This window comes from Falco punctatus (genome assembly GCF_963210335.1).
Source record: "Falco punctatus genome assembly, chromosome: Z".
NCBI classification, from domain to species: domain Eukaryota; kingdom Metazoa; phylum Chordata; class Aves; order Falconiformes; family Falconidae; genus Falco; species Falco punctatus.
This window is the reverse complement of record NC_137586.1, coordinates 73,311,608-73,327,475: the sequence shown is the minus strand read 5'-3', so window position 1 is coordinate 73,327,475 and position 15,868 is coordinate 73,311,608. Positions and strand designations below refer to the sequence as shown.

Sequence of the window (15,868 nt, the reverse complement as noted above, 5' to 3'; positions counted from 1 at the left end):
ACAGTTTCCACGGCTTCAGTCTTCACTTTCAGGAGAGCAATACAGCTGTTAGCTTTCCTCATATAAGGGGGAAAAAAGACGAAGCTTTCAGCAGTAATCCAAGGCTAGAAAGAAAATTATTTCAACACAAATTTAAGCAATTGTCCTTACATTCAGTAGGACTCTTCCACAACACAATAATCAACAAAGGATCCAAAATCTACGTCATTTGCATTCACAGCACAGCCTGTGCTTTGGGGTGGGGTGGGGGTGGGGAAGACATCAGTCGAATCTTTCTGAATAGGAGCTCTGTGGTTAATCAGGGAAAGATCATTGTTCTGGTCTCCATAACTAATAACTTGAGTACTACAGGACTGCTGCTAAATCGTCCCATGACAGAAAACAGCCTGTAACGAGCTCAGCAAAGACGTGTCAGGTGGAGCCTCCTTCCCCACGCTAAACAATTTCATGAACCCTACAGAGGCAGCACTGTATGAAACCATCCCTCTTCCCCACTGCAAGAGTAAGGAGACAATCTGTCACCTTATTCATTTACCACACACTGAACGAATTTACGACCATAAAACAGTACCACCGTGCAGTGGCACGCCCCTTGAGAAGCCATCTACTCTCACAGAGGACACATGGGTCAGGAGAGACATCTTCCTACTCATCCCCTGGGGGCAAGATCAGACCCCCTGCCCACTCCTCCCAAAAAGCACATAAATCTGAATGTATATAAAACCATCCCAAACAATAAACCTCTATTCACAGATTTTCAATGCAAAAAAATCAGTAGACAGTACACTACCCTGAGGCACTTATCTTGCAGGGAAATGTTTTCCATATGCCACTCTTATTTTGCCTGTCCCTGTGCCTCATACCCCTTTTGAGTATGATAAAAGCAGTCTGAGTTCCACCAAAGGCCAGACAGTCCAAGTGTCAGTAATTGACCTATGCATGTCTGCCCTTTTCCTTTACCTGCTCTGATGTTTATCCCCAGAAAGGACCTTCAGTTGTTTTACTGTGGCCACCATGAAGGCTCTTTGGCGAGTAGATTATTCCTCAAATTACAAGCCTTTCATTCCTTCTGGAATTGTTTTTGTCTTGGGGTTGTGTTTGTTGTTGGGTTTTTTTTGGGGGGTGTTTTGCTTTGCCTTTTTTTTTGGGGGGGGGGAGGGGAGGGGCAGGGTTGTTTTGTTTATTCAGGGAAACCAGGAGTCTGATCCTCTGCCTATGAAGTTCAAATGCATTTTGTTGATGACCTCAATGGCAGGCAAAGAAGGCAGGAGGACTCCCACTTTCCCAAGCATTTGCTACAGGTCCAAGTGAAGTCAGAATGCTCCAGCACCGTTATTTTGCGGCACGTACCCACGCTATTTCCAACATGCATGAGCTGGTTACTTATGGTAAAAGCTATTTGAGAAGATGATGTTACAGCATTGATTGAAGCAGAATGGATTCTCATTTTGCCCATTGTGACACATTTTCAGAATAATGGAACTAACCAAAAACATCTTGAAGGAAAAATAACAAACATCTTCCCTCCTCTGTGTCAGTGGTAGCAAGATGCTCCATCAAAAGGTCTTTTCTAAGGCATATAAACATCCCATCATGAAGGCAGGAAACTAAACATTGCTGTATCTGATTAAAAATAAAAGAGATTTTTCTTGGCCTTTCTAGTCTTCAGTGTCCAAAACAATTAACTCCTTTCCCTCAGGATATTCTAGGGGACCTGCATCTTTACTATTCTGACTTCTGTTATCAGAATAAAATGCCATCTTTCACTAATCAACATAAAATACATTTTGAAGGGAAAACCCCATATTATTTGGCATTGTAACATGAGAAATCATGAACACATTCACCCTAGATCATGTCAATTACGGTACAAACTGGACTCACATCCGCAGCAGTCTAATCCACAAGGCATGCAGTAGTACACTAGGTTTCTCAGCATACTACTCAGATGAGATTAAAAAGAAAAAAGAGGCTCTCATTTTCTATTCAAATCTCAACATTTTTGCTATAAATGCCACCATCATCCTGTCCACAACTCAATCATGCTCCTTTTCCTCATTAAATACAGGATTTTTTCTCTGTTACACATTGAGGGATTTGAAATCTGATTTATCATTGGACAAAACTTCATTTTTAGTTTGTGTACTTGTCCTTTTCAAGAATCTTTTCTGTACTTCCCTGACCTAGGTCAGCTTGCACCATCCAGTGCAATTCTCTCACTTGCTCAACCTCCTTTCATGATTAGTTCCACATTGTACCTATTCAACACACATCTCTTGGGCAGCATTTTCTTGCCTTTAAATCCAAAATGATACTTCATCTTCTCTTGAAGCCTCTTCCTTCTCTGAAAAGATTCTTCAGAGCTTTGCCTTAAAAGTCAGGCCTGCATGGCCTCATTTTCTGCAGCTCCCCCTTTAAAGACAACCCACCAGGTTGCCTTCCCATCACCATCTGGAACCCCTACACTTATTTCAGTCATTATTTATCAGGAACGTAGCTTCTCCCAGTGGCCTCCATTAATGCTTGTTTATTATGGATTGCTTAGAGATGATCATTGCTTTCCCACTCTGCAAGGCTGGAGAACCTTTTCCCACCCTCACTTGGGGCAATGAGTTAGCATCTGCCTTAATGCAAGGGATGCTGGCTGGTACATGCATGTTTCTTCAGGTGTTTGGGGAGCTTCTTCAACAGAACTATCAGGTCAGCATAAGGTAAAGTAACCAAACCAACCACACCCACCCACCCACACAAATTGTTTTAAAACATCTGTAATAGCAGCACCAGCTTCAAGAAACAACTGCAGCAGCAGCTCCATTGGATTTTTTGAATTAGTGAGTGCTGGAACAATAAGATGTCCTTGAAAATTAATTTCTTGTTCCTCTTTTTCAAGTTAAAGCAACATGAACTAGGAAGACTCCAGAGTAATAATGCATGCCATTATTTAATTTCAACATTATGTCAGTACTCTAAACTTGAAGAAAAGAACCACCAAGAAAAGGCCAAGAAAATAAAGAGGAAAAGCACAGCTAGACACAGACTGCTGGAAAATAACACCCATCTGCTCTGGCTTATGTAAACAAGTAACTACAATATGGATGGTCTCTCATAGCACAACCACAAGGAAGCTTCTGTCATATGACAATGTTTTCATAATCTGCACTTTCATCATAATGGTTTCTAAAGTAAAAAATACTTCTAAAATAAGTAATTCCAAAACAGTTTATTAAATTATTTTAGAATGGTTTATTTCTACTGACAGACATTAACTTTGAAGATGTTAAATAAGAGGGAGGAAAGTTCAGAGTCACCATGGATAGCTTACGATTTAAGCCACACCGTTAACTGTTGCCAGCTTTGTGCATGCATGTAAAAGAAGTAAGTATGGTGTATGCTTTTGTCCTCCTCCATTATAAACAAAAAAAAAACCAAACCAAAACCCAAGCAAAGAGCTGTTTATTAAAATCATTCTGAACACCGGGGCTGCAAGAAGCAGTTTTCACCTCACAGAGCCAAGACGGAGGCATTGCCTCACACTAGTAGGTGGTAGAATTTAATTCCTAGTGCATTCTCATCACAATTTTGCTTACTAATCAGTATCATTAAAGAAGACAGTAGTAGGCAAAGTCACTTGTATCAAGGTATAAATCACCATGTAAGATATCAGAATGCTTTTCTCCAGCTATCATTCCTCAACAGGAAAAGCAGCAAGAACATAACCTTCTCAACAACTTACAGACTTTTAATATTTATTTCCAAGAAGAAAAAACAAAGTAGTACAGTTAAATACTTCCACAGATCAGCAACAGAGACTCCATTTGTTAACCTCACCTGACACCATCCACCTTTTGTTTAAAACTCAGAAAAGTAGTAGTATGCTGTCATTCTTCTGAAACGAGTTTATATTTAAACATTCAGGCAATATCCTTTTCACTAGATAAAAAACATCTGGATGATAACAGAATGTCACAATTCTTTAAACAGCTTTGAGGGGGGCCAACATTAAGGCAAATACTTCTTTTTTCCCCCCTCCATCCACAAAACAGATGTTCAATCTTCAGGCAGAATGAACCACCACAAAACACAATAATCTGGAAATGCTGAAGCCAAGGAAGTCCACAATTAAGCATGCCAAACCCAAAACCCCAAATTACAAATGTACTATCCTAATATAGATCTACACAGGCCCTGACCAATGGTGCACAAACAAGAGTTTAATTAAGTTTATCTGAAACAGAAACTTGCCGGCCACCCCCCACAAAAAAAGTACATCAAAGACTGCAAGGAGTCAGCTTAACATAGTTCAGGCCAGCACCAATGCAGACAGAGTAACTGTTTATCAACTTCTCAAACTATTCATGCTGCTCCAGAAATATTTTTCTAACATCTGCATCAGTTCAACTGACTGTTCTCCAGGCAATTTCTGCAGTGCTGTATTTTGCATAGTTAAGCTGAATGAAGTTTAAAGGAATTTAAAATTTACAATAAGAAATAATTATCTTAATGACAGGGTTTAAATTCCCTATTCTCACGTCACTGCTTTTTCCCAAGACCACAGACTTACTTATCTGATGGACAGCAGTGACCCAGAAATAAGATCTTACCTTTGATCTTGCCACAATGGAGGGGGAAGCAAACCCAGTAGCTCAAGACAACAAAAATCGTAATGTTGACAAATGAAAGGTAATTACTTCTTGCCCACCACGCAAGTCTTTGGCGTGCTTAGGGCAATACACACAGAACTTGCAAGTCCAGGCTGTAAAATCAGGGCTGCTTACTCCTTTCTTGGCAGAGATTGAACGGAATTCCTTATCACCACAGTCTAAACCACTGTCTATGCAGCATCCCGCTCAAACAGTTAGGGTTTTTGAGGAACAACTTTTAGGGATGATCAGGAAGTCACACTCCCCCAAATATCCCTGGAGCAGCAACAGCTGTCATGGATGCTCAGCAGAGAGCTGCAGCAGAGTACTGGGGTTTGGCCTTAGGTAGCTCGCTCTGATCATTCCATCAATTCAAGATTTATAAACACAAAGCAGTTCTCAAATATGCCCTGAAAGGAGAAAAATGCAGGACATACAAAAATTTCATCACCTTTCTCTCTGACTCTTCCCCTTTCAATTATCAAGTGAAGTTTAATGCAACTTAGGCTGCTGCCTATCTGAAAAAGCAAGTAAACACTGAGGATGATTAGCACACAGCTTGACTAATTCACTTTAAGAATTGACTTGGATTAACTCTGATTTGTGTTTAGCAGACAAGCTTTTAGTGCATACAAGAGGTCACATGAATTAAGTGGGTTCTTGTAAATTCACACCATACTTCAGTGATTACTCAACTTCGACTAGGTCCTCAGCATACATACTGCCCAATGGAAACAACAAATATTTCAATCAGAGCATTTAGGAGACACCAAGAATTCAAATGGAAAATGCAAAGCCAGGAGGAAGAATGCAGTCAGTGTAGAACAGCAACAACCACCACCACCACCTAATGCACACAATGGCAGAAAAGTACTATCTAGTCTGGGTCACCACTTTTAAGCTACATGCCCTTTGCACACCTTTTAAAGAGCAAGAAAGGAGAAAAAGCAATCCTATTGTAACTGAATAGCAATGGATTGTTCTTAAAAAAAAAAGAAAAGCAAACCTAAATATTATTTTGCCTCAAACTCTACCCTTGGAACTCAGTTCCATGCACATTAGCATGGGTACAAACATTAAATGCACACACACTTCAGAGCCTCCTTAAGACAGTTCATTACAAAAGCATAAGCTGTAAAGCATTACTCGGGAAGCCATGAGGATTCTCTTTGCAACCACACAAATAAGCTAAGTAGTACAAGGGACCCAGGCCACAAAAGGAGAACGTACTGAAATCCATCCACAAACCAGAGTTTTTAGGCACCCCACCGTCGCAACACACCAGCTGTGTTCATGACACCAAAGCTAAAGGCTCATGCTGAGCTCCCCGACCCCTGACAAAGCCCACTTAGGCATGCAGGGTCTGGTTTTCAGTCTCTCCTGCTGCTGAGCAGCCTCTCCTACATCAGCCCCTTTACTCCGCTCTCATGAGACCCCACATGGAGTACTGCCTTCAGCTCTGCAACCCCAATGTAACGACATGGACCTGTTGGAGCAGAGGAGGGCCACGAAGATGATCAGAGGGCTGGAGCACCTCTGCTATGAAGACAGGCTGAGAGAGGGCTGTTCAGCCCAGCCTTCCAGTACTTAAAGGGGGCCTTCAAGAAAAAAAGGGGAGGGACTTTTTACAAGGGTTTGTAGCAATAGGATGAAGGGTAATGGTTTTAAACTGAAAGAGGATAGATTTAGATTAGACATTAGGAAGAAATTCTTCACTATGAGGGTGGCGAGACCCTGGAACAGGCTGCCCAGAGCAGCTGTGGATGCCCCGTCTCTGGCAGTGTTCAGGGCCGGGCTGGATGGGGCTGGGAGCAACCTGGTCTAGTGGAAGGTGTCCCTGCCCATGGCAGGAGGGCTGGAACTAGGTGACCTTTAAGGTCCCTTCCACCCCAAAACCATTCTATGGATCTACACAAACATGTGTCACACAGCAGAATTGGCACCATTTTGGAGAAACCCAATGGCTGCTACTTGGTCAGCCACAGTGTAGGGTCACTGCTGGGTCCCATCTGCCTTCAGTCTTGCAGCAGTCTCCTTTCAAGGGTGCTCCACTTAACCCAACAGGCAACACTGACTGTCGGGAAGAGTAAAGCAATGTAACTAACCAAATCCTCAAAGTTTTCCAGTATAACTATACTAGCATCCCTCTGTAGTGGAGATGCAGCTTATGGAAAAGCCCCCACTGCAGGGTCCCAAGGGGAAGTTAAAACACAAGCAGAACGGTCAGGGGGAAAGATGGGGCATGGGATCACTTCTGGCACAATTACGGGAGGCAGATGCACAGCAGCTTGGCATTCAAGTTTGCTACTAACTGAGAAGCATCACCTCATTTTTGTAGCTCCCCCATGTCTGCCAGTGCTAAAGCAGGGAGGAGTAGGGTGTGGCTTCAATGCCAAAGCCTTTCCTGCGGTTTTGTGCCACTCTCCTGAAGGAAAAAGCAACTGCTTTCTCACAATAATTGTACCACGAGTCCCTTCACAGTATCTTCAAGGCTTATTAAGAAAATTTTAAGGAGTAAAACTGAAAAAAGCTGTAAAGAAGTCTCTCAACCAGGTCTTTGCCATTAAAATCTGAGCAACTGGCTTCTGTTCATCAGAAACTTTGTGGAGGAGACACTGAAGATGGAAATATGCAGGACCATGGTAGAAGTGTTCGTTCAGGCATACAAGTTTTAAGGCATTTATGTGTTCTACAGTCATGTAATTCCCTCCTGTCATCAGGTTGTCATCAGCTTGCCCATCCCTCCCTGCATTTTTTCTCTAGGCTGAACCTCTTTGGATGCTTTTGCATGTGAAACTTCAGCAACCCAAGGCAGGGAACAGAAATATATTTTACTTCTTGGAGAGCCAGGCACTAAGCTATGCTATTCCTACCACCTGTTTGCCAAACTGCAATAATTCCAGAGACCTATTTTAAGCCCATTCACCAATTACCAGAATTGCTTTGATCACAGCAATACCCTGAAGTCTCAGTCTGCTTCCAGTCTCAAGTGCATAGGATATTTGAAATAGGACACTGCAAGTGCTGTAAACAAGAAGCTGAAAGACTAGAGGAGCAGACAGATGAATTTGGAAAAGTCTTCTCTAGTTTGCAAGGTTTCCATACAGGGAAATGCACTGCTCCGAGGTGAAGTTTTCATCAGTTCCATTGAAAGCTTTAGGAGGGGCAAAATGAACCTGATGCATTGTGAGCCACATCAGGACAGCTCTCCAAGCCCTGTGTAGAAACCATGCTCAGGACAGGTCAAAGGCATCCTGGCTCATCTCCACAGCATTAGTCCCCGTGTCTGCCACATTTGGGGAGTAACAGCAAGCAAAAGTAAAGACCACTAAACCTGATACCATTACAAATGTCTATCTTTCAAGTGCAACATGTCACATTCATAATGGTATTCCTCAAACATCAGGTACCTATCCAGACATCCGTTTGCCTGAAGTTGCTTACCCCATCACAACATCTCAGGAGAACACAGTGAATCCTATTTCCATGACTATAGCAATGAGGGAGCAGTGACCCTGTTGGAGCACTGGCCTTGCATCTGCAAGAGCATAGCAGTTTACAAAAGGAACACATCGATGGAAACAGCTGAACACCCTAAAGAATTCTTCACCAAAAGCCAAGGCTCCATTCCTCAACCAAATCTAACAATTATGTGGATGGTAAACACATGCTCAGGTGTGACTTACAGCACATCCAAGGTGGCATATAGGACAACATGCTCTTAGTACCTTAGCTGGTTCCTCCTGACAAGACAGCAGTACCCAGGAACATTCTCAGCACAGACCCAGGGAATATTCAAGTTATTTTCCTGTACCAATAATTTGCCAGTCAGACACTTCAGCAGAGCTGTGTACACATTTGCAAAGGCATCTTCCAAGTACAATAGTCAGTGACATTCAATGCAGCATTAATACAGAATTTACTGTGCAGCATTCTCCTTTGGGATTTACAGGCTTGTTATCATCAGTCTGAATCTATTCTGGTCTATCGCACATTGCCACACCAATTTCCTCAATGCTTCTGAACTTCAATAATTAGTTTTCTATGTTAAAAACTAGCCGGCAACTATAGAAATGTACTACAAAGTTTAATCCTATAAGCACATCCTGAGGCAAAGTAGCCAAATTGCCCCTATACATCCTACTTACAGCTTCATTACCACACCAAAGCAACACCTCTCCACTGCAACTCATCGCAGGACTCTACCTACCTTGTAAAACTACTGACCCAATCTCTACAGGGAATCACTGAAATTTACGTCTACCAGCTGAGGTGTCAATGAACGCGCTCCGAAATGCATAGATAGAAAACACCCACCCCTGCCAGCCTTTGCTGCTACTTTGTATTTTCTTACACGTAACTGTGAAAGTTATTAGTAAAATAACAACCAAATCTTAAGGGTGCTAGGACCCAACAAGTGTCATCACAGCCACAGAGTAAGGGACTGGAAAAAACACAAGAAAATGGATCCCACCAAGAAATTCAGTGAGCACCTGACACAGGCAGGGGAACCGAAGGAATACCATGTCTTGACCACAGTAAGTACCAGCACCATCCCTCCCAGTTCAAGGCAACTTCTAGGGGCAAGGTGATCTCCTGCCGACACAGCAGTTCTCCACTGAGGTCTCCTGCCTTTAGCCAGGCAGTCGAGGGCCAGCAGCTGTACCTGGTGCTGCTTCTCGACAACTTGCTTCACCTTGCCCCAGAGCAGGAGACAGTGGAGATGCTCACCACCTGCCAGGCTGCCGTGCTGCCAACTGAAGGGACAGTGACCATTGCACCAGCAGCGACTCTTGCTCACTGCTGGCATAGTTGATTTGGAAATGAGCAGAAAGAAAACTCGGGCTTTCTTCTGCACCAACAACCTGGTGACACCTGCAGCCTGGCTGGGGACAGGATGAGAAGGGGAAGGCACACTGCCCGTCACACACTGCAGCTATGTAACGGCACCCCAGTTCCCTCGCTCTGTCAGCGGCAGCAGCTCAAGGCATTGGGACACCATCCTGCAGGTCTGACATCCACAACAGATCAAAAGCAGACGACTAAACATTTAGCGAAATGCAGTGGCAATGTACCCTTTACCAATGCCCCACTGCAACAGACAAAACAACACTTGCCACGCTTGCAAGATATGTAGCTATTTCCTCTTGAGAGGTTAGCAGCCTTTCACCTTTCCTGCACACACCGACCTGAAGGATAACTACCTAACAGATAGGCATGAACAGCATCTCCCTTGACTTCTCAGATACCAGTAAGTCTTTGCTGGAGTTAGTGTCAAAGCTTAGTGCTCTTCACTAAATCACCCACACATTCAAAGAAAATTTGAATCTCTCTATGCAGTTAAACATTCAACACTCATCCAACACTTTTTTTTAATTTAAGCAGAACTGCATCCAACTTCTTCACAATAAAAAAGGATACTGTTCTAGTCATACATATATTTTTCCATCCAGGCTGAAAACAATCATTCTCAATGGCCGAAGAAGTTCTAAGAAAAAGTCTCTGCAAACTGCTCCTATAAATAATGTACTGGCACCATTTTGTATTTGACATACACGCCCTAAAAAGAAGGGGAAAAGGGAGGGAAAGGGGCTTACAATCAAAAACAGTATGCATTTCCTTTGCCAGATTTTTACCACTCTGAAAATCTCCAGCATTCTGTACAGAAAGATCTTCCCTTTGATGTCAATCCAATGCTTTTTTGCTTGCTCCTGCAAGCACTGCAGTATGCAATAAATTTTCTAGCTGGCAAAGAAATGGGTGTACTTTCTAGAGAGTACCTCTGAAATTCACCCTACTTAGAGGGTCACTGTGGCACACAGATTCCTAAAGAAAAGGCTAACGGGTGCGTAGGTCTCATGCGGGCATGTTACAGACATTTGAAGTTCATCATATATGACCATCAAAATGATCAGCACTATTTCATCAGTTTCAAAAATCCACTTCAGCCGATGTTTGCCTGTTGTTCACAGCCAGAAGCAAAAGCAGATATTACAAGGCTCAAATACTTGCCATCTTTGTATTTTTAAATAGAATTTAGAGGTTTTCACCTTCTGTCTAGAATACGCCACATGGGAGCCAAAACAAATAATCAGTTCCAATGCCTCTCAAGTTGAAGTAATTTAAAACAAAAATAATGCAATTGGCACAAAACTGTAATGCAGTTCTCACCAATACAGTACTTGTGCCCCCAACATGTTTCCTCCTGAAAGAGATGCAGCCGTCCCACTTTTGCAACTGGAAGCATTTTTCATGTCACTGATCCATGCTGTGTACCCCCACCTCAGCAGCAGACCATGATGCGATCTGCGAGTGGAAAAATGGGGAAATGCTTACCTCCTCTTTCCCTAGCAGGAACAACAGCCAGCTCCTCATCCAGCTCCACTAGTGATAATCTTAAAAGCGTTTGGAAAGCAGAACACTCCCCACACGCCCCAGCCTAGGACACTGTCCAGGCTATTCATTCCAGGAGTAGCCTGAGGAGGAGGGACATGGTTTCTGCCCCCCTGGCAGCATGGCTGGCAGGGGCACGCATGCCTTACCCAGACTCCTTGAACCACAGCAGCCACATGAATCTGTGGCTGTTTTCATCTGCCAGAAGCAGAGGAAGAAGGTTTGCTTTCTTTTTATGAAGAAATACTTCTTCACAATGGGGCGAACATGCCAGTGCTCACCCATTTACATGCACTAACATAACTGCCTACATTACGTGGGTCAAGAAGGAGCCAGATGCAGTAGAAAGTAGATGCAGGTCTGAGAAAAACGTGTTTAACAAACTACTCCAGGCTGTGCCTGTCAGGAAATTCTGGGGACTTTGCACTGATCTAAGCAGGGGTATTGTTCCCTATGCAGAAATGTAATGTCTTAACCATCTTAAAAGGTCTTTTTGAAGGGCTCCTTAGAGAAATGGAATGATCTTAGAGTCGCCATATGTAATAGGGACACACATATACTACCCAAACTGGCACTCACTAGGTTCTTTTCCTTACTGGTGCTAATTGCACAAATAGAAGCTACATTTTCAAGAATAAGAGGCACCAGTTATTAAAAAATGAAAATTGATCCTAGAGTGAAACCTTCAGTTAAACAATGACCAAGACTTTACAAGCCAAGCACGCTGTTAATCAGCTCAGGTGTGGAGGAAGAGCTTCAGGCAGTCAAGGAACAGCAACAGGTGAAAGGAGAGATCTGGATATACAAAGGCAGGCACTTCTCAGAATTCTCGAACTTCATTAAAAATCAAAACAAGGCACCAGACCTGCTTCAGATGTTCATTCTTATTTGCTTCAGCACAGCAATGAAAGTGCAAAAATGCATAGGCAATGCTTCTACTTGTTTTAAAGCAACTAAGCTTGAAAGATAAATGTAGAAAACCAAAATCTGATTCCCCTGAAATGTAAGCAGAACAGCAGCTCTTATTCCCTCCATAGAGCTTTCCTCTGCCCTAGAGTAATCCAATATTTCTGTCAAAGCAACACACCAGCCTTGCACCTAATCCAAAGCCGTTCAGTGCCAACAGAGATTTTAGCATTGATGCCTATGGGCCATGGATGAGGCCTTAAGCATTTCCATTAGCTACAAAGGACACTCAGGGAAAACACAAAATGTCTAAGTTCAGCCCTAATGCTGCATCACTGAGGAGTGTCACATTTCTACAGCATTACCTTGCAACGCATGGAAAAGCAAAGTTAGAAACATACATGGAAAGTGCTACATAATCACTACCTGTCCAGGCCATTACCACCTCAAGTCCCTGTTGATCAGATCTTTCTGGAGAGCAGTGGGCTTCAAATTGTCATTACATCACAAGACTTCAAATGGGGACCTTAACTGAAGGGAAAGCAACCTTAAAGAAAAGGACAGAGCAAAGAAGGGGGGGGGGGAGGGGGGGGGGGGAAAGAGTGCAAATTTTTTTTTTTTCAGCTATTACCATTGCCTTTTGATAACTCTTGTGCTTTTGTTTATTTTTTTTTTTTTTTACAACAGCACTGTTTACTTTTTAAAAAAAGTTTGCTTCCTTTTCTTTTCATAGTGCTAAACTGTTAAAAAAAGAAAGAAGAATATAACCTATTGTGGAAGAAGAAGCAGCAGTGAAATACACAAGAACTAATCCACAAGCTGTTTAGTAAAACAGTTGTGTTTCTTTTTCCTAGCACTACTTGTGGCAGTTGCAGTTCAAACAACCCATTTACACAGATTTAAACTGAATTTAAGTGTCCCTTAAATTACATGCATTTTTCTTTACGGAAGGGAGGAATTCTCACAAACATAGCTGATTCCAGCTTTGGGAGGGAAGTGATAATGAAAAGGACAACAGTCTCACAGTACAACCTGTTCCCACTCTCAAATTCTTCTAGGTGTCCTTGGACATCACCAAGACCATAAGTAACAGCTGTGAGAACTCCCCATCCAGCCCTGTCGGTGACAGAGCTGCACATAATTTCCCCCTGAACTCATGCAATAAAGAAGCCACACAGACAGCAAATGGCACGGTAACAGCCCTCAGCAAGTGCAGGCAGGTCACCACCTAGAGGTGCTCCAAGCCAGCTCTTCAGATATCTGCAGGAGGCAGCTTACCTCTGAGAGCCAGTGCACAGAACTGCTGGGTACTCAAAGATGGTGGTGGTCTCCCAAAACCAAAAGCTACTCAGAAGACAGACGTGCCTCAGAATATCAGAGAAAGCAAGCTCAATACGGAGATGCTACTAGGAAACAACCGTTTATTAAGGTGTTATTAATGGCCCATCACAGCAATGCAAAAGCCAGCCCTTACAGAAGTCCTACCTAAGATTCAGCTCCAGAGCTAATTACTTTCATCAATACCCTTGTCCTGTATTCCCCACATGCTTTTGCTGTGTGTAACAAGCCAAGTTAAATTTTTTCTCCTATTTCTTAGCAGAGAAGTAATTAAAATATATGTTTTATATATCATATATTTACAATCTTCCAGAGTTACTGATGAAAATCATGCAGCTGTTAATTATCTTTGCACACAGTGATAAGACTGCTTGTTAATCACTCATTAAGCTCACATATTAAAGCTGGGTACACAGTGTAGCATTACTTCAATTCTGCATTTCCCATGTGTTTTGTCTCAAAAGCTGTTTAACCTTTCCACCCTTAATATTTGTTTTGAAGAGGGAAGGAAAAGAAAGCAGACACCAGTCATTATTCTCTCTCCAGCCAGCACCATTACTGGTAACTTCTCAGAACAAAGTTTGTAGCAGCCAAGGGTCTAACCAGTGCAACCTGTAATAAGGAGTGATCTGGACAACAACATACTGAGCATGAAACTATGTTTCCACGTATTCCTAAAATAACATTTCCTTAGTTATTTGCAGCTGAAAAGCCAGAACCACAGCTCAGGTACAATTGCACAGGATGAGACACTGTCAATCTTTTCTGGAAAAACACAGCATTTGATTTTGGGTAGTTAATATTTAATAAAAACAACAGTAAAATGCTGGCCTATCGAGTTGCTTTGTAAGTCCGAGCACGTATCAGTTAAGGAAAAACGTACGACATGCCTACAGCTGGTATTAGAGAGCTGCAGGACGGAACCTCACTTAAGCCCGTGCGCAGAGAGTACGCTTCAGTCCATTGCTGAAATTGCCAGAAGGTATTATTTTAGTACTACAGTATACCCCATCCTCACACAGGAGTAAAAGTCTGCATGGCATGCAGTCCTGGCTGCCAAATTGAAACATGACTCTCAGACCTGAGAGTGACTCATTTTAGACCAAATGGTACAACACACCAAACCTGACTTAGCTTGCAAGAGAATTTCTCTGAAAAGATAGAATTGCAGCAGTTTTAATTGTAAAAGAATGCAGCTACCCTAATTCCCCAACACTTTGGGAACACAGGTTGCCTACAGAGGCTCCTGCAAGAAATTTTGCCTTGAACCTTAAAAAGAAAAAAAAGAAAAATTACAGCGGGGGGCGGGGGGGAAGACAAGAAAAAAAAAGGAAGTGAGGATTTGAGCAGCTTCTAGTTTTTCTAATTTCTTCAGACAACTGAAATCAAAAAGGTATGACCTTGTTTCACAGAGAAATGCACAAGAAAAAAAGTTTAGGCATTCCAACATTTTTCTGATAAAGGGCTATACAGAAAACTTTTCACACATTTCCATAGGAAGAATCTTTTTTTGGCTGGGAGGTTTCCCATTGTGGAGCTATTAAAAAAGAACATGCACAAAGGAGTGAGACGAAGAAACTTGGTCCCTCTGGTTCCACCTCTCTCTTCTCACTTCACTTTACTAATGGCTTTTAACCTAAAGCTCCCCTCCTTCTTCCCACCTTGCCCATCTTTCTCTAATACTCCATACCCTGATACTTCCCATTCATCCTGTGCCTGTGCTTTACCTTTGCAAACACCAGGGATACACGCACACATGTCCCATCTGACTTTAGCAGGCTCTTCATCCAAAGGACTGAGGAAGTCAGGGGAGAGAGGTGGCAACCATTTTTTTTTTAGCCAGGACTTTTTCCACTGTCTTAATTTGGTATAAATAAATCCAGAGAGACTTCGTGGAAAAAATTAAAAAAAAAAAAAAAGAAGTTAAAAACAAAAAAGAAGAAAAAAAGTTAGGACAGGCCCTAAGTAAGCGAACAGTGGCAGTACTGTCAGTGTCCCTTCATCAACCAAGTGTCCATTCCTTATTCCAGGCCAGCCTCAGCGGCGTTAGTCCAGCAAGAACAGCAGCCGGACCCGCCGCCCAAGCCCGCCCAAGCCCAGTCCCACGGCGCCCCGTGCCGGACCCCCGCTTGCGGCGCGCCGCCCGCCTTGCTGCGCCGTGCACCCGCCGCGGTTGGCACCAGGTCCGGCAGCACCTTGGAAAACACCCAAAAAGAGGAGGAAAAGCCCGGCGGCACGCAGGCGGAGCCCCGGGACAGCGGGACCCCTGCTCCGCTGCGCTGGCGGCCCGCCGCGGGGCGCTTACCTGCGGGAGCTGCGCGGGCGCGGCTGGAGGGAGCGCGGCGCCGCCGCCGCCGCCACCGGCGCGCACAGAGGGATGAGAGAGAGGGCGGGGGGGCGGGGAGGGACGGGCTCCCTCCGCCCCCGCTCCGCCCGCCTCCGCCGGGCGGGGGCCCAGGTGCGCCCCGCGCCGCCCCGCCCCGCCCCGCCCCGCCGGACCCCGCGCCCGCCCCGCGGTGGCCCCGGCCGGGGAGCGCCCGGCATCCCCGGCTCGCCGGCATCCCCGGCTATCCCGGCGGAGGGCTGGCGGC

General features: G+C 43.9%; 1 protein-coding gene across 4 annotated transcripts in view; it reads right to left on the bottom strand.

The window, feature by feature from the left end:
• Nucleotides 1-15,868, bottom strand: part of LPAR1 (lysophosphatidic acid receptor 1) — a 95,755-nt gene that overhangs the window by 57,407 nt on the left and 22,480 nt on the right. Inside the window, exons 1-2 of one of the 4 annotated variants that reach the window (XM_080372707.1) lie at nucleotides 15,583-15,858; nucleotides 15,005-15,165 (exon numbers count right to left, since the gene is read on the bottom strand). The exons of 1 other annotated variant lie outside the window; for it this stretch is intronic. The gene's annotated coding sequence lies outside the window, so the exon portion shown is untranslated. Of the gene's footprint in view, nucleotides 1-2; nucleotides 105-15,004; nucleotides 15,166-15,582; nucleotides 15,859-15,868 lie in introns of those variants that run through there. 2 more of the 4 variants (XM_080372706.1, XM_080372705.1) reach the window with 2 other exon arrangements.